This window comes from Pan troglodytes, chromosome 15, assembly GCF_028858775.2.
Source record: "Pan troglodytes isolate AG18354 chromosome 15, NHGRI_mPanTro3-v2.0_pri, whole genome shotgun sequence".
Lineage (NCBI taxonomy): Eukaryota > Metazoa > Chordata > Mammalia > Primates > Hominidae > Pan > Pan troglodytes.
Window position 1 is genome coordinate 47,143,673 of NC_072413.2, and position 20,365 is coordinate 47,164,037.

A 20,365-nucleotide genomic window follows, 5' to 3' on the forward strand; every position below is an offset into this window, starting at 1 on the left:
TTTATCCAATTTGCCAGTCTGTGTCTTTTAATTGGAGCATTTACCCATTTACATTTAAGGTTAATATTGTTATGTGTGAATTTGATCCTGTCATTATGATGTTAGCTGGTTATTTTACTCGTTAGTTGATGCAGTTTCTTCCTAGCCTTAATGGTCTTTACAATTTGGCATGTTTTTGCAGTGGCTGGTACCTTTTGTTCCTTTCCATGTTTAGTGCTTCCTTCAGGAGCTCTTTTAGGGTAGGCCTGGTGGTGACAAAATCTCTCGGCATTTGCTTGTCTGTAAAGTATTTTATTTCTCCTTCACTTATGAAGCTTAGTTTGGCTGGATATGAAATTCTGGGTTGAAAATTCTTTTCTTTAAGAATGTTGAATATTGGCCCCCACTCTCTTCTGGCTTGTAGGGTTTCTGCCGAGAGATCAGCCATTAGTCTGATGGGCTTCCCTTTGTGGGTAACCTGACCTTTCTGTCTGGCTGCCCTTAACATTTTTTCCTTCATTTCAACTTTGGTGAATCTGACAATTATGTGTCTTGGAGTTGCTCTTCTCGAGGAGTATCTTTGTGGCGTTCTCTGTATTTCCTGAATTTGAATGTTAGCCTGCCTTGCTAGATTGGGGGAGTTCTCCTGGATAATATCCTGCAGAGTGTTTTCCAACTTGGTTCCATTCTCCCCATCACTTTCAGGTACACCAATCAGACATAGATTTGGTCTTTTCACATAGTCCCATATTTCTTGGAGGCTTTGTTCATTTTTTTTTTATGCTTTTTTCTTTAAACTTCTCTTCTCACTTCATTTCATTCATTTCGTCTTCCATCACTGATACTCTTTCTTCCAGTTGATCGCATCAGCTCCTGAGGCTTCTGCATTCGTCACGTAGTTCTCGTGCCTTGGTTTTCAACTCCATCAGGTCCTTTAAGGACTTCTCTGCATTGGTTATTCTAGTTATCCATTCATCTAATTTTTTTTCAAAGCTTTTAACTTCTTTGCCATTGGTTCGAATTTCCTCCTGTAGCTCGGAGTAGTTTGATCATCTGAAGCCTTCTTCTCTCAACTCATCAAAGTCATTCTCTGTCCAGCTTTGTTCCATTGCTGGTGAGGAGCTGCATTCCTTTGGAGGAGGAGAGGTGCTCTGATTTTTAGAGTTTCCAGTTTTTCTGCTCTGTTTTTTTCCCATCTTTGTGGTTTCATCTACCTTTGGTCTTTGATGATGGTGACATTCAGATGGGTTTTTGGTGTGGATGTCCTTTCTGTTTGTTAGTTTTCCTTCTAACAGACAGGACGCTCAGCTGCAGGTCTGTTGGAGTTTCCTAGAGGTCCACTCCAGACCCTGTTTGCCTGGGTATCAGCAGCGGTGGCTGCAGAACAGTGGATATTGGTGAACCACAAATGCTGCTGCCTGATCGTTCCTCTGGAAGTTTTGTCTCAGAGTAGTACCCAGCCATGTGAAGTGTCAGTCCGCCCCTACTGGGGGGTGCCTCCCAGTTAGGCTACTCTGGGGTCAGAGACCCATTGAGGAGGCAGTCTGCCCATTCTCAGATCTCAAGCTGCATGCTGGGAGAACCACTACGCTCTTCAAAGCTGTCAGAGAGGGACACTTAAGTCTGCAGAGGTTACTGCCGTCTTTTTGTTTGTCTGTGCCCTGCCCCCAGAGGTGGAGCCTACAGAGGCAGGCAGGCCTCCTTGAGCTGTGGTGGGCTCCACCCAGTTCGAGCTTCCCAGCCGCTTTGTTTACCTAATCAAACAACTAACTCGGTAATGGCAGGCACCCCTCCCCCAGCCTCACTGCCGCCTTGCAGTTTGATCTCAGACTGCTGTGCTAGCAATCAGCAAGACTCGTGGGCATAGGACCCTCCGAGCCATATGCAGGATATAATCTCCTGGTGTGCCGTTTTTTAAGCCCATTGGAAAAGTGCAGTATTAGGGTGGGAGTGACCCAATTTTCCAGGTGCCATCTGTCACCCCTTTCTTTGACTAGGAAAGGGAATTCCCTGACCCCTTGCGTTTCCCAGGTGAGGCGATGCCTCGCCCTGCTTCGGCTCACACAGGGTGCACTGCACCCACTGTCCTGCACCTACTGTCTGGCACTCCCCAGTGAGATGAACCCGGTACCTCAGTTGGAAATGCAGGAATCACCTGTCTTCTGCGTCACTCACGCTGGTAGCTGTAGACCGGAGCTGTTCCTATTCAGCCATCTTCGCTCCTCTCCCCTATCTGTTGTTAAAGTTTGTTATGCAAATGACTATGGGTGAAGCTGCAGAAAGCATGTTTAACTGAATGAAGGAAACCAAGTGTGTAAGAAATTTAGCATTTTGTGATTGCTTTTTTCTATGCAAATAAGTTACCAGTTTATTAACTAGAAATGCTAATGCTTTCTTTATAGAGTAATTTCATGTACTTAAAAGAAACCCATTCTTTTTCTTTTTCTCATTCCAGAATGGATTTAAAGTAGCTAACCTAGCTTTCCCTATATTCTATAGTTTAAACTTTTTGAAATATATCCACCCCTTAAAGTCTGTCTGCATTAGTGAGTTTGTATTGTCCTGAAAATTGATTTCTTAACTTTATTTGAATGAGTTATGACTCTAAATATTAAAAAATCTTTGTCTTCCTTCAGCATCTCGATAACTTGCAAGTTGTACAGTTCTGGTTCAATATCCTTTTTCTTTCCTCCTATTCCTGTCACTGTTCCAAAATTAGGTGAATGGCTGGCTAACTCCTTTCATAAATCAAATAACATTCTTCCTGTGGTTTCAATGGAGTAAGTCAAGCTTCAGAAACTGGCACAGACACTTACAGTAGCACTGTTCCGGGGACCCCAAGGAATAAAAGACTTTATGAAATTGGTCTATGTAAGTCACATCCCCACTCAGCATAATCACAAGCTCTGCTGCAGTTGCAAACAATGGAGTGTTTGAATTCTAAATCGGTCCTTCAATTATCAAAGCTGTCACTCCTTCTCCTTGATGGTTTTTCTACCCCAGCACAATCCCAACTGCTATTGCTATTGCTGCAAAGTTCTCAAATTCTTACTCTCAGAATTTTTCCAGAGTATGAAAAGTTTTCATGAAGCAATGAATATTGATGAATGCCAAGATAAGGGAAAGCCTCTCTCTGCAGTATATTCAATTTCTCCCTCTCTCCTGGATCTTCTTCTAGAAATTCAAACATCCTTAAGTTGCTATAGTTAAAAAAAAATTCTTCCTTACACTTAAAGAGATATTTATCTCATTTTCATTTTCCAGCCAAATTTCTGTCGTAATCCATATTGCTTTACCTCTTTCATCTTAACCAATTAATTTTGCCTCCTTCCTCTATTGTTTTACTGAAACAATACTTGCTAAAGTTACCAATTATCTCCACAGTGCTAAATCCAAAGGATGTTTCTCAGACTTCATTTTATTTACACACTTCAAAACATTCTTGAAATTAATCTTCCTTTGGCCTGTGGATCACACTCTCCTGGTTTCCTTCCTCCTTCATCTTAAATTTATTTGTGGGCTCATTCTCGTCTACCAGCCATTAAATGTTGACAAAGAGAGAAGTCCCAAGACATTGTTGAGAATCATCTTTGGAATCTCCTGGCTCAAGTCTGATTAATTTTGCCTCCCAGTTTTCAAATCCATTACTTCTCCCCATCTCCATGATCACCATCTTTCATCCAACTTATAATCATCTTTCCCTGTACTGCACAAACCTCCTGTCTGGCCTCCTCCTGCACCCCATCCCCTCTCTCTCCACTATGAGGCCAGAAATGTCCTTTAAATATGCAAATCTGACCGTGGCATCCTGCCCTTTTTTACATAAGCTTCTCCATGGCTTACTATTTCTTTTAGGATAAAAACCTTTAGAAGACCTCCAAGTTCTTTAAATGATCTACGTATTTTACCTGCTGCCTGTTTATTTCATCATCCCCCATTTGTTCCTCCTTCTTTGCGTTCTTGTGGTTCCTTGAACAGTCAATATTCCTCCATGGTCTTAGCAACAGCTGTGTGCTCTAGAAAGAAAAGTTTACCTCTCAGTTAATTCAGTAATCACTTCCTCAAAGAAGCTTTCTCTGACCCTGCAGTCTATGTCATATCCTTTGATTGTGTCCTTTATAATTACCTACATTGTCAGCAACTACACTGACTACTGAAATTACATCAATTTGTGTGATCTTTTGATTATTTACTTAAAGACTGACTCTCCTGCTAGACTGTAAGTTCCTTGAGAAAAGGAGCTATGTCTATTTTGTTTATATTTGTAGGATCTGCTCTTAGTACAGATTCTGAAAGATGCCCTATAGAAAAGGTGCTCAATATGTTCCTGAAAAAGTAAAAGAAAAATATTAGAGCCATACATGGAAAATTGGTAAGGCTTGGCCCTACATCTCTGCTCCTCCCTTTTTAGAAAAACCATAAGAAATCATGTGAGAAGTTCAATAAAAATAAGAAACTATTCCTTCAGTTAGTCCCAAAAAGTGTTTTTTTCCCAAAGATATACCAGAGCTTTTGTGAAAGTTAATTAAAGGAATGAAATAATAGGTTAAGATATCTATATATATTTCATAATGTCTCCAGGCTCTAAACATACTAATAAGCACTGCTATACCTAGAATCAGTCAACTAAGGCTTGTAACTCAGGCCCCTGCCCGTAGGACCCTGTTCTGACCATCCGCCAGCTAAGCCTCTCCACACAGGCTGAAAAGGGGGTTAAGGCCAAGGGATAAGCCCAAACCTACCTAGAGCTGTGCCTCCCCACTCCTAGACCTCACCCCAGATGCCCAAACAACCCTGAGCTGAAGCCTACATATGCATCTTCCTGGGTTCATTCTCCTGAGGGCAGACAGCAACACAAGTGACCACATCCTTAGCTCTAACCCATGACTATGGTATGGGTATTTCAGGGTAGAGTGGAGGTGGTTGACAGAGTTTGGATTTGCCCACTGGAATGTCCACAGTCATAAACCAGAAGTCCCCTCCAGAACAGGACTGTGCTCAGGGTGGGAAGACAATGGGCTCAGGCATTAGACCAGGGGCTGCCATGTGTATTAAATAATGAAAGAGAAAACAGAATTAAAGTTATGCAAATGTTGGGGCAGACCCACTAATTAGGTGTCTATCCTTACAGGAGGACTGATTTCAGTCTCTCCCCATCTGCTCCAACCATTAGGCCAAAACATTCTTCACACTCCTCTCTCCCTTCTTCAATATATAATTTATAGCCTGACTTTTTGCCTATTTTGCTGAATACAAACTTCTCTTGGGAAGTTCTAAAAGCCCTCTATTAGAACCCCAACCTCCACAGCCTGTAGGTATGCTGGGAACCCTCTCTTCCTATCAGCCCATTTGCACATGCGCCCTGTCCTTCACCTCTGTGTTCTCTCTGGCTGTCATGTCTGTACCCTCTCAGTCTACCCAAAGAACCATGCCCAGACTTCAGAACCTTGCTGACCTCCGTGATTTCCCAAAACACACACTACATGTTCTTATCCCTGAACTTCTATAGCAGAGATGTCATAAAATTTTAATTAGGGCCAATCAGAAATCCAACTGTGTAGACCCTATCCGTTTTTGTAAAAATGGCAAAGGACTTATCTTATTGGCCATCCAGAAGTATGGCTCTAAACACAATCTCAGAAAGGGTCAACTTTACTTAGACATGTGCCAATCTAGGCTTAACATTATTAAACATTTTTTACCAAGTGAATGAGAACTCTGGCATTTAACAAACTGAGCTATCCTTTTACAAAAGTGTGACAGCCTGGCCAACACGGCAAAACCCCATCTCTACTAAAAATACAAAAAATTAGCTGGGCATGGTGGCGGGTGCCTGTAATCCCAGCTACACGGGAGGCTGAGGCAGGAGAATAGCTTGAACCCGGGAGGCGGAGGTTGCAGTGAGTGGAGATCATGCCATTGCACTCCAGCCTGGGCGACGGAGCGAGACTCCGTCTCAAGAAAAAAATAAAAAATAAAATAAAAAATTTAAAAGTGTGATGTTTTCAGCCAAGACATACCTAAATTCCAACTCACAATTTCCCTCACCCAGGGATGACTCTGGGTTTCCCTTTCAGTAGTTTCACAAAAGTTTCTCTTTCCAGATACTTTCACAGAGTTTCACAGAGACAAACGAAAACATTGTCCAGGGATGTCCCAGAGCAAGGATTTTCAGGTGAGTTCTAAGACTGATATTCTCAACTCCGAAGCTTCAGGAATACTTCTGGATGAATATAGATTGTTTTCAAGTAATTCCGTTCTTTTTGAAACTAAGTATCCCTCCCCACCCTCTTCCACACCCGTAAGGCTTTACTAAGCTTTTTTGAGCTTTACTAAAACTCAAAAAAAAATCTGCTACTGAGTTAATTGAGGTATTTACAAAATTATGGTAGAATTTCAATACAGCCCATAATTGCAATCACCTACAAAGATGTGGGTAGCTGAAATACCCAGCTCTTAATAGACTTACAAATAGAAAAAGGCAGACCATGAAAACATCTTTGGATTCTTGTTTTTTCTTAAAAAACAACACTAATAGACATGGATGCTCTTTTAATAAATGTTTCCAGATATGCTATTTCCTATATTTTTCAATGATAAATACATGTAACAGGTCATTTACTGACAAGTGCACATAACAATTTATTGTATAATGTCTAATAGGGAAAAATCTAATAACTCACAGAACCATCAGGTGAAAAAAAATACAATTAAATCTCTTGCACAGTGAAAGTCTTCATTTTTTAAATTATTATTCATTCATCACTACTGATGTCATATTATGCACATCATAAGTTTCTGAACTTAGGCTTTTATGCTTTTCGTTGACTGAGTCATGGTCAAAAGAAGAAGTAATAAGCAAAGAAAAAATTTCCTAGAGAAATCTGCACACACAAAAAATTCATATTTTCCATTTATTATGAGATAGGCAGATAACAGAATATTGAGAAGCTATTTATTTTTGGTACTGTATTTGATCAAAAGCTTCCTGTATTCCTTTTTAAAGCTAATCCTATTCACCAACAGGTGAAGAAAATTGACTTAATTTTGCTCTATTTCTACTCTGACAAGATATTTTACTCATTAAAGGGCCTTGTTGAGCTTCTAGTGTTTAGCGTTAGTGTTTAAAAAAAGTATACATACACACACACACACACATTCTGTGCTCTAGCCCAAATGTCTAGAAATTGTGAGCTATTGAGATCTTGCTGCTATTAAATGAATAAAAGGCTCTCCGCTGCCTATGAGATTACATAGATATGAATATTATTTATGTGTATATACAGACACACACACATATATATCTATATGAGTTCAGTTTTTTATTTTCCTGTATATGAAATGTTTGAAAGATCTTATCAATTTCACAGCAATGAACATTTTCTTTTCTCAGGGAACTTCCTCTTCACACTGTTTCCTTTATTCCCAGTCTCTTAGGTGACTTTAAACAATGAAGAAGAAAAGACAGGCCACGGTGTCACGTCTTACTAAGTGTTTCAGGTATATGATTATGAGAAAGGCCCCATCTCCACAAGAATCAAGCAAGATAAGGGGGGTTACATCATTTTAACAGTGTTTCAAATGGCTAGAGGAGAGGATTTTGAATATTCTCACCCCAAAGAAATGATTACTGTTTGAGGTGATAGTTATACTAATTACCCTAATTTGATCATTACACATTGTATACATGTATCAAAACATCAAACTGTATCCCACAAATATGTATAACTATTGTGTCAATTAAAAATAATTATTTGGGGTCAGGCGCAGTGGCTCACACCTGTAATCCCAGCACTTTGGGAGGCCGAGGCGGACAGATCATGAGGTCAGGAGACCAAGACCATCCTGGCTAACAGGGTGAAACTAAAAATACAAAAGATTAGCCGGGTGTGGTGGTGGGCGCCTGTAGTCCCAGCTACTTGGGAGGCTGAGGCAGGAGAATCGCTTGAACCCGGGAGGCGGAGGTTGCAGTGAGCCGAGATCACGCCACTGTACTCCAGACTGGGTGACAGAGTGAGACTCCATCTCAAAAAAAAAAAAATTTAAAAAAGAGTATTTCACTGACTGTATTTCACACCAGAGAAACACATGTGTGTATTTGATACAAAACATACCTTGTCTTTTTGGACACTTCAACCCTTGACATACCTTAAGTACCTCTAAGCACTGTTCTTATGCACTTCCCATTAGTAAATATCTCATTGAAAAACCTCTGCACAAATTTTTTTTTACCAAAAATACTAGAGACAATCTGCTGCAACAGAATATAAAAGAGCAAATAAGAAATGTCCCAGAATATAAAAGCAAGGCCAGAAAGTTTTTATTCTCTGAGGTAAGAAAAAAGCCACCCCCAAAATTATGTTTATTTAAACTAGATTTGAATGTTTCTCAAATTTAGTAAGGTGGTTCAAGTTGACATCAGGATACCAACTAAACAACAACTTATGAAACAAGTCAATGAAGCATTATCTATCCACATGGATTTTACCTTGACAGTATGAGATAGAGCTATGTCCAGCATAAAGTGGGGACCTGCAGGAAGAGGAGGCAGAAGTAAGAATTTATCACAGTTTTAACAAATGCAAAGGACAGAGGATACTCTTTTAGTAGGCAGAAATATTCCTGGTATGAAGAGCAATCCATCCTATTGGCCCAGATCAATATAAGTATGCCTCTGATTATTTGATCCCCTTGGTTTAGAATCATTCATCTGTTCATTCAACAGTTCTCCAATAAGTGTTGATTTTGTAATGAGCACTTCAGTACATGAGAGAGATACCAGGAATAAAATGCTCGAAGAGAGCTCAGTCTAGTAAGAGAAGTAGACTAGTACGCAGACAATTACTAATGAGTTTGATAACTCACTGTTCACTGAGTCACTTGATGTATATCCTGTCTCCAGGGGACCCACCAATGTGGTCTTGGTTCTTAAACCAGGTATAATTTCTACCACAAATTCATAAAGCAGTAGTCTTTTTACCAGTAAGTCTCTTGTGAATTTATTAGCACGAGTCAGTCTCCCTGCAGGCAAAAACATCCAATTTAATTTCTGCCCATGCAAAGTAGGTGTCCAGGCCCCAAAACCATGAAGACTCCATCCCATGAGGCTCTTCCTGAGACAGCCAAATAATGTCTCTTGACAACTCTGGTTTTTGCAAAAAAAAACCATTTATTCACAACACTCAGCCCTGACATGACAGGGCTTCTATCACATGATAACATTTCCCTAAATCATTTCCATCACAAGTGTGCATGGGCTTTCAGCTTATTTTACATCAGTAATTCTCAAACTTTAGTGAGTTTAAGAATTCCCTGGGAAGAATAATGAAAATGCAGATTCATAGGCCCCACACTGCACTCCACCCTGGGTGACAGAGACCCTGTATCAAAAAAAAAAAAATTGTACGCTGTGGTACATTTGCATAAATGTAATCTTATTGTCATTTTATTGTTGTACCCAGTGTGGATGTTAGAAATGACACAATATGATTGATGATTTTGATTTTTATTTTTTAATTTTATTTTTTCATAAGTTATTGGGGTACAGGTGGTATTTAGTTACATGAGTAAATTCTTTAGTAGAGATTTGTGAGAACCTGGTGCACCCATCACCCAAGCAGTATGCACTGCACCATATTTGTTGTCTTTTATCCCTTGCGCCCTCCCACTCTTCCCCACACTGTTTTCCATAGTGGCTGTACTAGTTTACATTCCAATCAGCAGTGCAGAAGTAGCGGGGGTCTGTCCCGCAGACCCCAGGTGCATGACGGATGAGACACGTACTCAGACACCGATATTCAGTGGAAGAGTGGGCTGGGGGCTGCTGGCACTAGGGGCCAAAGAGAGTTTGCAGCCCCTTCCAAGCTGGCAACGCTTCCATTTATTTAGTACAGATTTAATTGACAAAGACTTTGAGTCAACACACTTGTGGTCATCCCCACCCTGAAGAGGGCCATCTTGCCCACAAATGATCAAAGGTTGATTTTAGGACCACATGAGTAAACAAGCTATTTAGATAAACTACTCTACATTCCTTTGTATCTGTGCCCCAAGCTATTAGCTCAAGGTAAGGATTAGGCTGCTTTCAGCCATAACCCTAGCCTGAGACTTTTGCAAAACCTTCCGGCCTTCCAAGTTTTGTGTCTATATCCTATAACTTCATCTTAAAATTTTTCCCACCAGCCTGACTGAACTCCCACAAGAAGTGTTCCCAGATCACCACATCCACGCCAACATCTACTGTTTTTTGTTTTTTTGATTATGGCCATTCTTTCGGGAATAACGTGGTATTGCATCATGGTTTTGATTTACGTTTCCCTGATCATTAGTGATGTTGTGCATTTTTTCATACGTTTGTTGGCCATTTGTGTATCTTCTTTTGAGAATTGTCTATTCATGTCCTTAGCCCACTTTTTGATGGGATTGATTGTTTCTTTCTTACTGATTTATTTGAGTTCATTGTAGATTCTGGATATTAGTTCTTTGTCAGATGTATAGATTATGAAGATTTTCTCCCATTCTGTGGATTGTCTGTTTACTCTTGCTGACTGTTCCTTTTGCCGTGCAAAAGCTCTTAGTTTAATTAGGTCACAGCTATTTATCTTCGTTTTTATTGCAATTGCTTTTGGGTTTTTGGTCATAAAATCCTTGCCTAAGCCAACTTCTAGAAAGGGTTTTTTCAATGTTATCTTCTAGAATGTTTATTGTTTCAGGTCTTAGGTTTAAGTCTTTAATCCATCTTGAGTTGATTTTTGTAACAATTCTACAATTAACATGGAACCAAAAAAGAGCCCACATAGCCAAAGCAAGACTAAGCAAAAAGAACAAATCTCAAGGCATCACACTACCTGATTTCAAACTACACTATAAGGCCATAGTCACCAAAACAGCAAGGAACTGATATAAAAATAGGCACATAGACCAATGGAACAGAATAGAGAACCCAGAAATAAACCCAAATACTTACAGCCAACTGATCTTCAACAAAGCAAACAAAAACATAAAGTGGGGAAAGTACTCCCTTTTCAACAAATGGTGCTGGGAAAACTGGCAGGCCATATGTAGGAGAATGAAACTGGATCCTCATCTCTCACCTTATACAAAAATCAACTCAAGATGGATGATTTTTAAATCCACAAGAAGGCTGGACACAACAGAAGTGAATCCTCCCCCTCCAATGCTGGGAAAGAATGCATTCCAGTGATCTCCTTGCTAATGCTTTCCTCCTGCCAAACTAAATTTACCTTATTCACATCAGTTATGCACTTGGTCTTGATATGAGCAAGGTTAAAAACCACAAAAAGATCATGTGACTAGAAGAAGTAGTGGGACATAAAAAGCCCAGGACTGCAAATTCTTGATACCAGTACTCTTAGGAGAAATTACAGGAAACCTCAGTGTCTCTGGGTAAGACATGTGAATATAACCAAATGTTGAGGGGGAACTTAACCTGTTACCTCAGAAATGGTGGCTTGAAGACAAAACTGATGACAGTGACATCAAATACTCCACATTCTAAAGAAAGCTGTAGAAAACTGATGGCCAGATACCCCCTCCATTGATTACTAGGAGAAGCCAAATCAGTCCTGTGACCCCACCATCACCACATTGATCTAGCCAATCTCCAGGCCCTTTCAACCTCCTAACCTCAGAAGCAACAGACTAAGGAGAAGAGAAGGGGTGAACAGTATGTGTTATGTAGTGAGAGAGGGCTCCTGCTTTCAAGCAATCCACTTGTTAGTTGACTTCCTAATTGTTTTTCACATCCTGAGTGGTACTTGATAACTCAATTGAGGAGTTATACAGAGATGACAGGCATTACATAGAGATGCCATTGAAGAGCCAAGAGTTTGATTTCTACAGTCTCCATCTTTGCTGGTGTATCAGGGCAATGACTGAATATTAACTTCCATAGCCTGAAATACAACTTTCTTTAACATTGATTTTGTAACCAAAACATTTAAAAGTTATTTTTACCTTGCATCAATTCATTATTTTAAAACCCTGTCCTGATGTGAATTAGTCCTGAGAATCAAAATACCCTATTCAGTAAATTAACTTCAAGTCTGATGCCACCGATGCTAAGCACTCCATTGAAAAGTAGAGCATTCCTCTTCCAAGATGTGCAGCAGAGCAATTCTTGAGGTTGATCCAACATGAATCCTCAGGGAAACTGGGGGAAGAATCTGATGCTCTTACTATTGCTTGGAAATACCTCAAGAGAAGAGTAGAAAAGAAGTCCCATATTTCTGCCTTGAGATATTAAATGGAGAAAAAAATATCCCAGATTTAGTAGCCTGGTGACTACTAAATAAGTCAAATGATGCATTAAGTCAAATGATGCAGTGATTCATTTTGCATCATCTGTTAAACGAAATGATGCTCCTAACTTTTCAGACACAGCACCATTCTGTCATTGTCATTGTCATCCACACATGCTAAGATGAGAGCAAGACTCCATTTATTTCCAGAGCTTCTCTGGTGAAAGATGCTGTGATGTGCAATGTGATGTATACTGATATATCAATTCACAGTTGATTGTAATTGTCACAAAAATGTAAAACTTCAGACAATGTAAAATAGAGAGGGATCTTTGCTATTAAATAGAGAAGATCATCATTTATCTGATTCTCTGCCTTTCTACTATTAGTAACTCAGTAGGTGGACCTGTCTAAACCATGGCTCATTTCCATCCAGACCACAATCTGGATCATGCTTGACCAAATCCTTTACCTTATGGCAGCTATCACATAGGGAAAACCTCACTGGACTTTGAATACTCTAGACTGGGTTGCTGGTGTAGTTTTGCCAGTTGTCAGCTAAGGGCGTCCAGCACACAGTTTTAAAATTTTCAAAGCCTCAGTTTCCCCATCTACAAAATTTGGACAATATTTTAACTCTTTGGATTATTGGGAAGTTTTAAGTTAAAAAATATTTGTGAAAACACCTAGCACAGACATTACTGGGCACAGATGCTCAGTAATTCATCTTTTCAAAAATCTGTTAATAATGGTATCTTTCTAAGTTATCCTCTATGTTATTTATTCTTTTTCCTTCTCTGCTACCTGCTGCAGTTGTGACAAAGTTTCCAAGTACAAATGAAGTGACCCTCATCTAGCAATAAAGAAACAAATCCTCGAACAGCTATTTCCTGTCTGACAGTTGGTATGCATATGCTTCACTGACTTCACTGTTTAGCCATGAAACCTTCATCATAAGTGTCATTTGGCCTTAACTTTGCAATAAGGTAATTATAGTGCTGGGCTTATTAAAAACAGACTCCATCACAGGAGACGTTGACGGATGTTGGTTGAAGTTCTAACTTGACAAGCAAGTGGGATGAGCAAGTGCATGGCAGAACTAAAGACATTATATTGCAAATGCTGTTTATTTTCTGTCAACTATAAACTATGCAGTAAATAACACATTATAAAAGAGATCCAGAAATAACATTAAGCTAAAATGGAACCATCAATTATTCTCTCTTCTTTAGCTTTCAGAAGATTTTTTTTCCCCTTCACTATTGGTACTTTTTCCTTTACTCGTTAATTGCTTTTTTTCCTGACTCCCCTGTTCTGCTCCAATGCCTATAAATCATTGTAAAAAAAAAAAGATAGAATGTTACTATTATGAAAAGAGTGTAAAAATGGTATTTAAATAAATTTGCTTTTGCTATCCAGCCAACTTTCTCTAACCTTTAAGTGAAAGTTTAAAGCTTCTGCTGTGAATGTTGTAAACTCTTTTGGGCACATGCATGTTTTTTTTGTTTTGACATGGAGTCTTCCTGTATCTCCCAGGCTGGAGTGCAGTGGCGTGATCTCAGCTCACTGCAAGCTCCGCCTCCCGGGTTCACGCCATTCTCCTGCCTCAGCCTCCTGACAGGCAAGGATTACAGGCGCCCTCCACCATGCCCGGCTATTTTTTTGTATTTTTAGTAGAGACGGGGTTTCACCATGTTGGCCAGGATGGTCTCGATCTCTTGACCTCGTGATCCACCCGCCTCGGCCTCCCAAAGTGCTGGGATTACAGGCGTGAGCCACCGCGCCTGGCCCACATGCACTCACGACTCTAGGCACTGGGCACAGTTCAAAATTTAAGCAGTCCCTTCACAGTGAGTTTTGAGATGTAAATTTAAAATATACTATGGCAGGAAGTTCAAGGTTTTACTGTAAGGAGCAACTTTGAAATACATTTGCCTATGGTGTTAAATCACAAAGGATTCTGAATTAGCTGCTTATAACAGCAAAATGATAATAAATGGAGCAAACAGGGAGGAGAAGAGGAAGAAAAGAGTAGGTGAAAAACTACATCTCACCTTACTCAGTTCCATGCCTACACCCATGCCTTAGAAAGCCACTCCAGTTATAACAGTTCCTTTCCCAGTGTGAAGATTCAGGATTCTCCTCTAAGTCAATAAGTAGTTACTGAACATCTATCCCATATCCATCATCATGCTAAACATTGCTTTTATACATGAGTCATTCATTCAAATATTTGGGGTACCTAATATGTTCACATGTTGGGGATCTAATTAAGAATGAGACAGAAATTACCCTCAAGGAGCTTACAGTTTATTTCTATGTGTTCTTAAGATACACAGGCTTAATTGTGAAAATTTTCTTATTTTCTTCAGAAAAAAATGCCCATTGAATATACCTAGTGTTATCAGTATAGAACCTCTCTGTTATACAATCTTTGAGGAGCATACCACTGTTACAGGTAAAACAATGTGGGCATAGGAATCTTCAGTTCCTTCCAATTAAACACACCCATATATGCGGGTCAAAGCAGAGAACTGATGAAACTGAGTAAGGTGGAAATGAGGAAAGCTGGGTTCTATCAAGGAGTTACAGAATTACTATTTACTCAGCAACTATATGCATACAGAAACCCACAAATATAAAAGACAAATACAATAAAGCCCACTTAGCACACCCCTGCATTTCATGTTCTCTAAGATTCCAGATTCTCATTGAATATATTACATGGCTGCAAGTATAGAGGTGCAGTTATGCAATGTGGTCGTGGGCTCTTTGAGGAATAGCCAAAGTTACTCATTGATCAACGCAAAAAGGCTACTGGTCCCTCATCGACTTTTCAAGCCGTATACAGATAATTCATCCCATGTTAATAATAATAATAACAAAATACATCTCATTTGAAAAATATTGAAGAACTTCACATTTTTTGCATCCCTACAGACAACTGGAGATCATCTGAAATGTCTCAAAATCCCATGATTGGGAATCATGATCTAGTTATCAGAGCATTAATTGAATTACAAGGCTTTGGGGAATGTGAATAGAAAAGAATGTGTGCCTCCTGGCACTTTTTGGCTAGCATAAAGCGCTACAGGAATAATTGGGAAGTATTCAAAACCACTACCCATTACCACAATTCAACAGGAATAAGACATAAGAACAAAAAAAGGCTAGAAGAATTAAATCTCACTGACAAATTATTTCAAGGAAATCCCCACCACACCAGGCCAACACAGGCACCATGCTACCATTTCTTTAACTCGCTGAGCACTAAAATTCTCTAAAACCACAAAATAAAATGTTAATAGCTTCATTTAAATAGTCTACTATAAGGAAATTGGGCCTTATTTTGAGCATTATTATAAAGCAGCTGTTTCTGTTCATCACAGAAAATCTCTACCTGACATTTAAGACACAGGCAGCAGTCACTGAGTCCTCTCCATTCTTAGGAGCATCTTAAAGCAACCACTTCTCTAGAATGTACACATTTATGCTTGTTGACTTAGCCACTTTTCCAGCAGCGTATTTTGGCACATACATCTTTTCCTCATCTTAGAACATAAATGTATTTATAAGACATATTGGTGATGCGGAAAGAACACATGAACAATCAGTTACAGTAAGACTTGTTAAATCGTGATATCACTGTGTGTTTTTTCATTCATGATGCTTTGGTTTCCCCAACTATAAAATCAGAATAATGATATTATCTTCTGCCTTGGTGTGTTCTAAGGAATAAAGAGTTTGGCACTGTGCCTGGCATCGTAGTTGGTATAATTACTACTATTGGTGTTGTTGATATAGTGATATCTTTACAGATATTGTAACTGATATGTACATATTAATATATAACTACACAGATAGAGACAGAATTTATGCAGAATGTGTAGGAAATAGGACTTTCAAGATGATAATTTTTTTAATAATCAAAAATTGTCTTTCAGGCCTAAAATCATTTAAATATCTGGAAACAATCACCACATATTCGTCCCAGTCTCTGAGATATGGAATTCTTCCCATCTGCCCCAGTGTTCCCCTGGCAGCCCCTTATCAGGTCACTCTAGTCATCCTTCAAGGTCTTTCTTTCTACAGTATTTTGGCATGCCTCCATGAGAGCACTTTCCATATAATGCTGATGATTTCTTCCTGTAGAAATCCCCCACCAAACTGTCATCTTCTGAAAACTGACCTTATCCATCTCTGAGTCCTGCAGTCCTAACATAGCGCCTTGCTCCAAAGTATGAAGGAGGAAAGGAAAGAGAAAAGAAAGCAGACAAAAGTGAAAAAGAAAAAATCAAAAGGGGTAGAGGGAAAAGACAAAATGTACACAATCAAATCTCCACATTTTAAGTCTCTCTTCTGAGGCAATTTTATTATAGATTTCCAGAGCCTCCTGTGGACTTCTTTGGCTCTTTGCTCTGATCTGAGTCTGTACTCTCAGAGAAAATGATGTTACTGGCTCAACAAGAGAGATCCACAAGGCCACAAGAAAAATGATAACAAGGAAAAGCCTTCATTTGAATATCCACACATTATCCCTCTGCATATGGCAATAATTTTAAGAAATTACAAATCCTAGATATTTTAAGAAACTGATAATCTTTTTTAAGAATTCCTATTGTTATTTGCTAGTTACTTCATTCATCTGAAAAAGATGTGTTTAGCATCTCCTGTGTACCAAGCATTCCTTTGGGTACTGGAGCCTGCCTTTATGATGCTTACATTCCCAAGGGCAGGGATAGACAAAAAATAAAATAATAGTAACACTACCTCAATAAGTAAGTCATCAGGTATCCAAGAAGGTGGCAGATGTTGGGGGTATTATGTGGGAGCAACAGAGGGACAGAGGGGATGAAGAAATCAGGAGTGCTGGATTCAATTTTAAATAGGCTGCTCAGGTTAGGTGAATGATAGGGTGACATTTGTACAAAGGGTGCACAAGTAGTTGTCAGGGTGTATTAGTAAGGGTTCTCTAGAGGGACAGAACTAAGAGCATAGATGTATAGAGAAAGAGGAGTTTGTTAAGGAATATTCACTCACATGATTACAAGTGAGTTCCCACAATAGGCCGTCTGCAAGCTGAGGAGCAAGGAAGCCAGTCAGAGACCCAAAACTGAAGAACTTGGAGTCCGATGTTCGAGGGCAGGAAGCATCCAGCACAGGAGAAAGATGTAGGCCAGAAGATTAAACCAGTCTAGTCTTTTCACGTTCTTCTGCCTGCTTTTATTCTGGCTGTGCTCGCAGCTGGTTAGATGGTGCCCACCCAGATTAATGGTGGGTCTGCCTTTCCCAGTCCACTGACTCAAATGTTAATCTCCTTTGGCAACATCCTCACAGACACACCCAGGAACAATACTTTGCATCCTTCAATCCAATCAAATTGACACTCAATATTAACCATCACACATGGAGTGTTCCACATAGGAGAAAAAGCCAAAGAAAATGTACCTGGCATTTCTGAAGTTCAGCAAGGAGGCCAGTGTGAATGGAGCAGAGTGTACTGGCAGGGAATGGGGACGGGGTAGATGAAGTCAGAGAGGCCATACGACAGAGGGTTGGCAGATCAGGCATAGCCCTGTAGCCACTACAAAAACTATGATTTTACTCTGGGTCACATGGAGACCCATTGGAGAGTTTGCCTCTACTTACCTTTCTCTTCCTATAAGCAGATGCCTAGAGTTGCCATCCTCTCCCCCACTGGAAAATTAGGGACTTTTGCAGTTAGCTGTCCTGGCTTTTACTAACAGGGGCAATGTCAGTTTGCTGTCAAATGTCACATTTAATAGGGCCCACCCTCATGGGCTTTTCCTGGCTATATCTCTCCCCATGGAGTAAAGAGTTGAAGAGATCTAGGGATTTTCCCACCTAGACCTGCCTCCCTTTTTCCAGACCACAGTCCAATACCCAGGAACTTTCTGCCTAAAAAAGAAGACTCCCATTCCCAGGGCATGTACAACCCCCTTTTCCTGGGCTGTCCTCTCTGACCAGGCCATGCTCTCTCAGCATGCAACCCAAGATGACCAGGGGCTGGGAGTTTACAGAGGGAGATAGAACTTGGACTTCCAGGCTGTTGGGATGATGGAGGTTCTATAGGCTTTGACATATGCAATTGACTGGAGGCCCCCTGAAGTGTAGATGCAGCCAGAGTGGGTGGGTTCGGAGCCACTGCCTATTTTCACTTCAGCCGCAGCCCTGCAAGTATCCAGGCAGCCTAGCTATCAAAGCCCTTCAAATGATAAGTCAGAATACCAAAACTCCCTTGCCAAAAGTAAAACTCTCCTCTCTACCTGGTTCTAACTGTATTAAGAAGCTGTTTCCCTCTGCAGTTCTATTTTCCCTGCTCCCCTGGCTTATTCACTTTATCAAAATGGATTTCCAGATCAGATGGAGATATGAATTCCCGGCATTACCTGAGCACATCTCTCATGGGTCCCCATGTTCCCAGGCTGCCAGCCTTCTATGAGATAAGTGTTACCCGATCACCCCTGAGTCTCTCTTTTCAGCCACAGGTCATCAGGTACACCATGGAAATTGATTATTCTACTCCCTTCAGCTGGGAGGCAATAGCTGTCCATCAAAATGGCTATTGCCAGCAGCAATCACTTTTTAAAGGGACTAAGCACTTCTGAACAATTTTAACTTGAACATAACATATTTCCAACAGTTAAATAGTAGCTTTCTCCATAAGAGTACTTCTTTCAGGAGTGCTTTCCAATCTGTTATCTCCTTTTATTATCTTAATATTTCTGTGAAGCAGGTAAAGTAGCTTGAAGGAAAAGAATCCCAGAGAGTGTGAGGGTTTTGACTGCAGCCACTTCCACAGGTAGTGTTCCTACGAAGTCTAAATCTCAATCTAGACCAGGCTCTGATGGCCTTTCCAGTATACCATGCAAATCCTGACCCCTCCCCAGTCAGAAACCCTGAATTTTTTGGCCATTTCCAGGTCTCACTTAATATCTCTTCCTTCCTGAATCTGCCATATCAGTGTCACCTACCTTAACATGAAATAAATATAAAAAGCTATATGTTTTCCTCTTGAAACTTCATGTCTCTTCATTCACTCGACTAATGTTTATTGAATGCCTATTTTATTCTGGGCATTGTGCCAGGGGAACACAAAATAGTCAATCTCCCTGGTGTCGTGGAGCTTGCATTCTAGGGGAGAGGAACAGTCAGTAAAGTAGAACAAACATAAATGAACAAAAGCGCAGTGGACACTGTCTCTGCCTGCTCATATGACCTGTGTATTCCCATTCTCATGCATGCCAGTCCTACCACTTCCTCCTATAAGCACCCATGACTTTCCCCCAAGACTCTCTCTGGTGAACCTGGCCCCCACACAGGACAGGCCCGCCTCAAGTGCTGGGGACTTGATAGTCTCAGCAACAGCCCTCAACCAATAACCAATTAGAGTTAGTGGATAAATACCCCAGCTCCCTCACCTTTCAGGTGGGACAACTTTGAAGCAAAGTCTTCTACACTGCCACCCAGAGTTCCCCAGTGGCAACAGCCCCAATTTCCCAAAGCAGGCACCCTGCATTGGCTTCCATTGCTTCCCATACTTACTTCCACACTCCCCCACCTGTTCTTTCTAAGATCACCTCCAAGAAAACTACTTAGGCTCAAATCTTTCTCTTGGGGCATTACAGATAGTGATAAATATTATGAAGGAAATAAATTAATATAATGATAAGAGATTGAGAGAAGAAAAGGCAGTATTAGATTGGGTGTTCAGGGAGGGCTAAAGAATAAGGTGATGCTTGAGCTGGGGTGATAGCTGAGCTGAGACTTGAATGATGAAGAAGAACCTGCTGGTGGAAACTGGGAATCTGAGGGCAAGTATTCCAAGGAGAAAGAACAGCAAGTGGGAAGATCCTGAGGCTGGAGGAAGTGTGGGGTGCTTGAAGAATAGCAAGAAGGCCAGAGTGGCTGGAGCAGATGCAGTCGGAGAAGTAAGAAGGAGCTGGTTCCAGAGGACCTGGGGGACACAATAACGATTTCTAGATTTCATACTAAGCACAATGGGAAGCTGCGGGAGAGCCCAAGCCACGGAGTTGACATAATTCAATCTGCTTTTTTGAAAGGTCATTATAGCTGTTGTTAGATCCTGTGCCCTCCACTTCAGC

General features: G+C 40.4%; 1 protein-coding gene across 1 annotated transcript in view; it reads right to left on the reverse strand.

The window, feature by feature from the left end:
• Positions 1-802: 802 nt before the first annotated feature.
• Positions 803-20,365, reverse strand: part of LOC134808295 (putative uncharacterized protein CCDC28A-AS1) — a 340,334-nt gene continuing 320,771 nt past the window's right edge. Inside the window, exon 4 of the mRNA XM_063792905.1 lies at positions 803-3,995. The gene's annotated coding sequence lies outside the window, so the exon portion shown is untranslated. The remainder of the gene's footprint in view (positions 3,996-20,365) is intronic.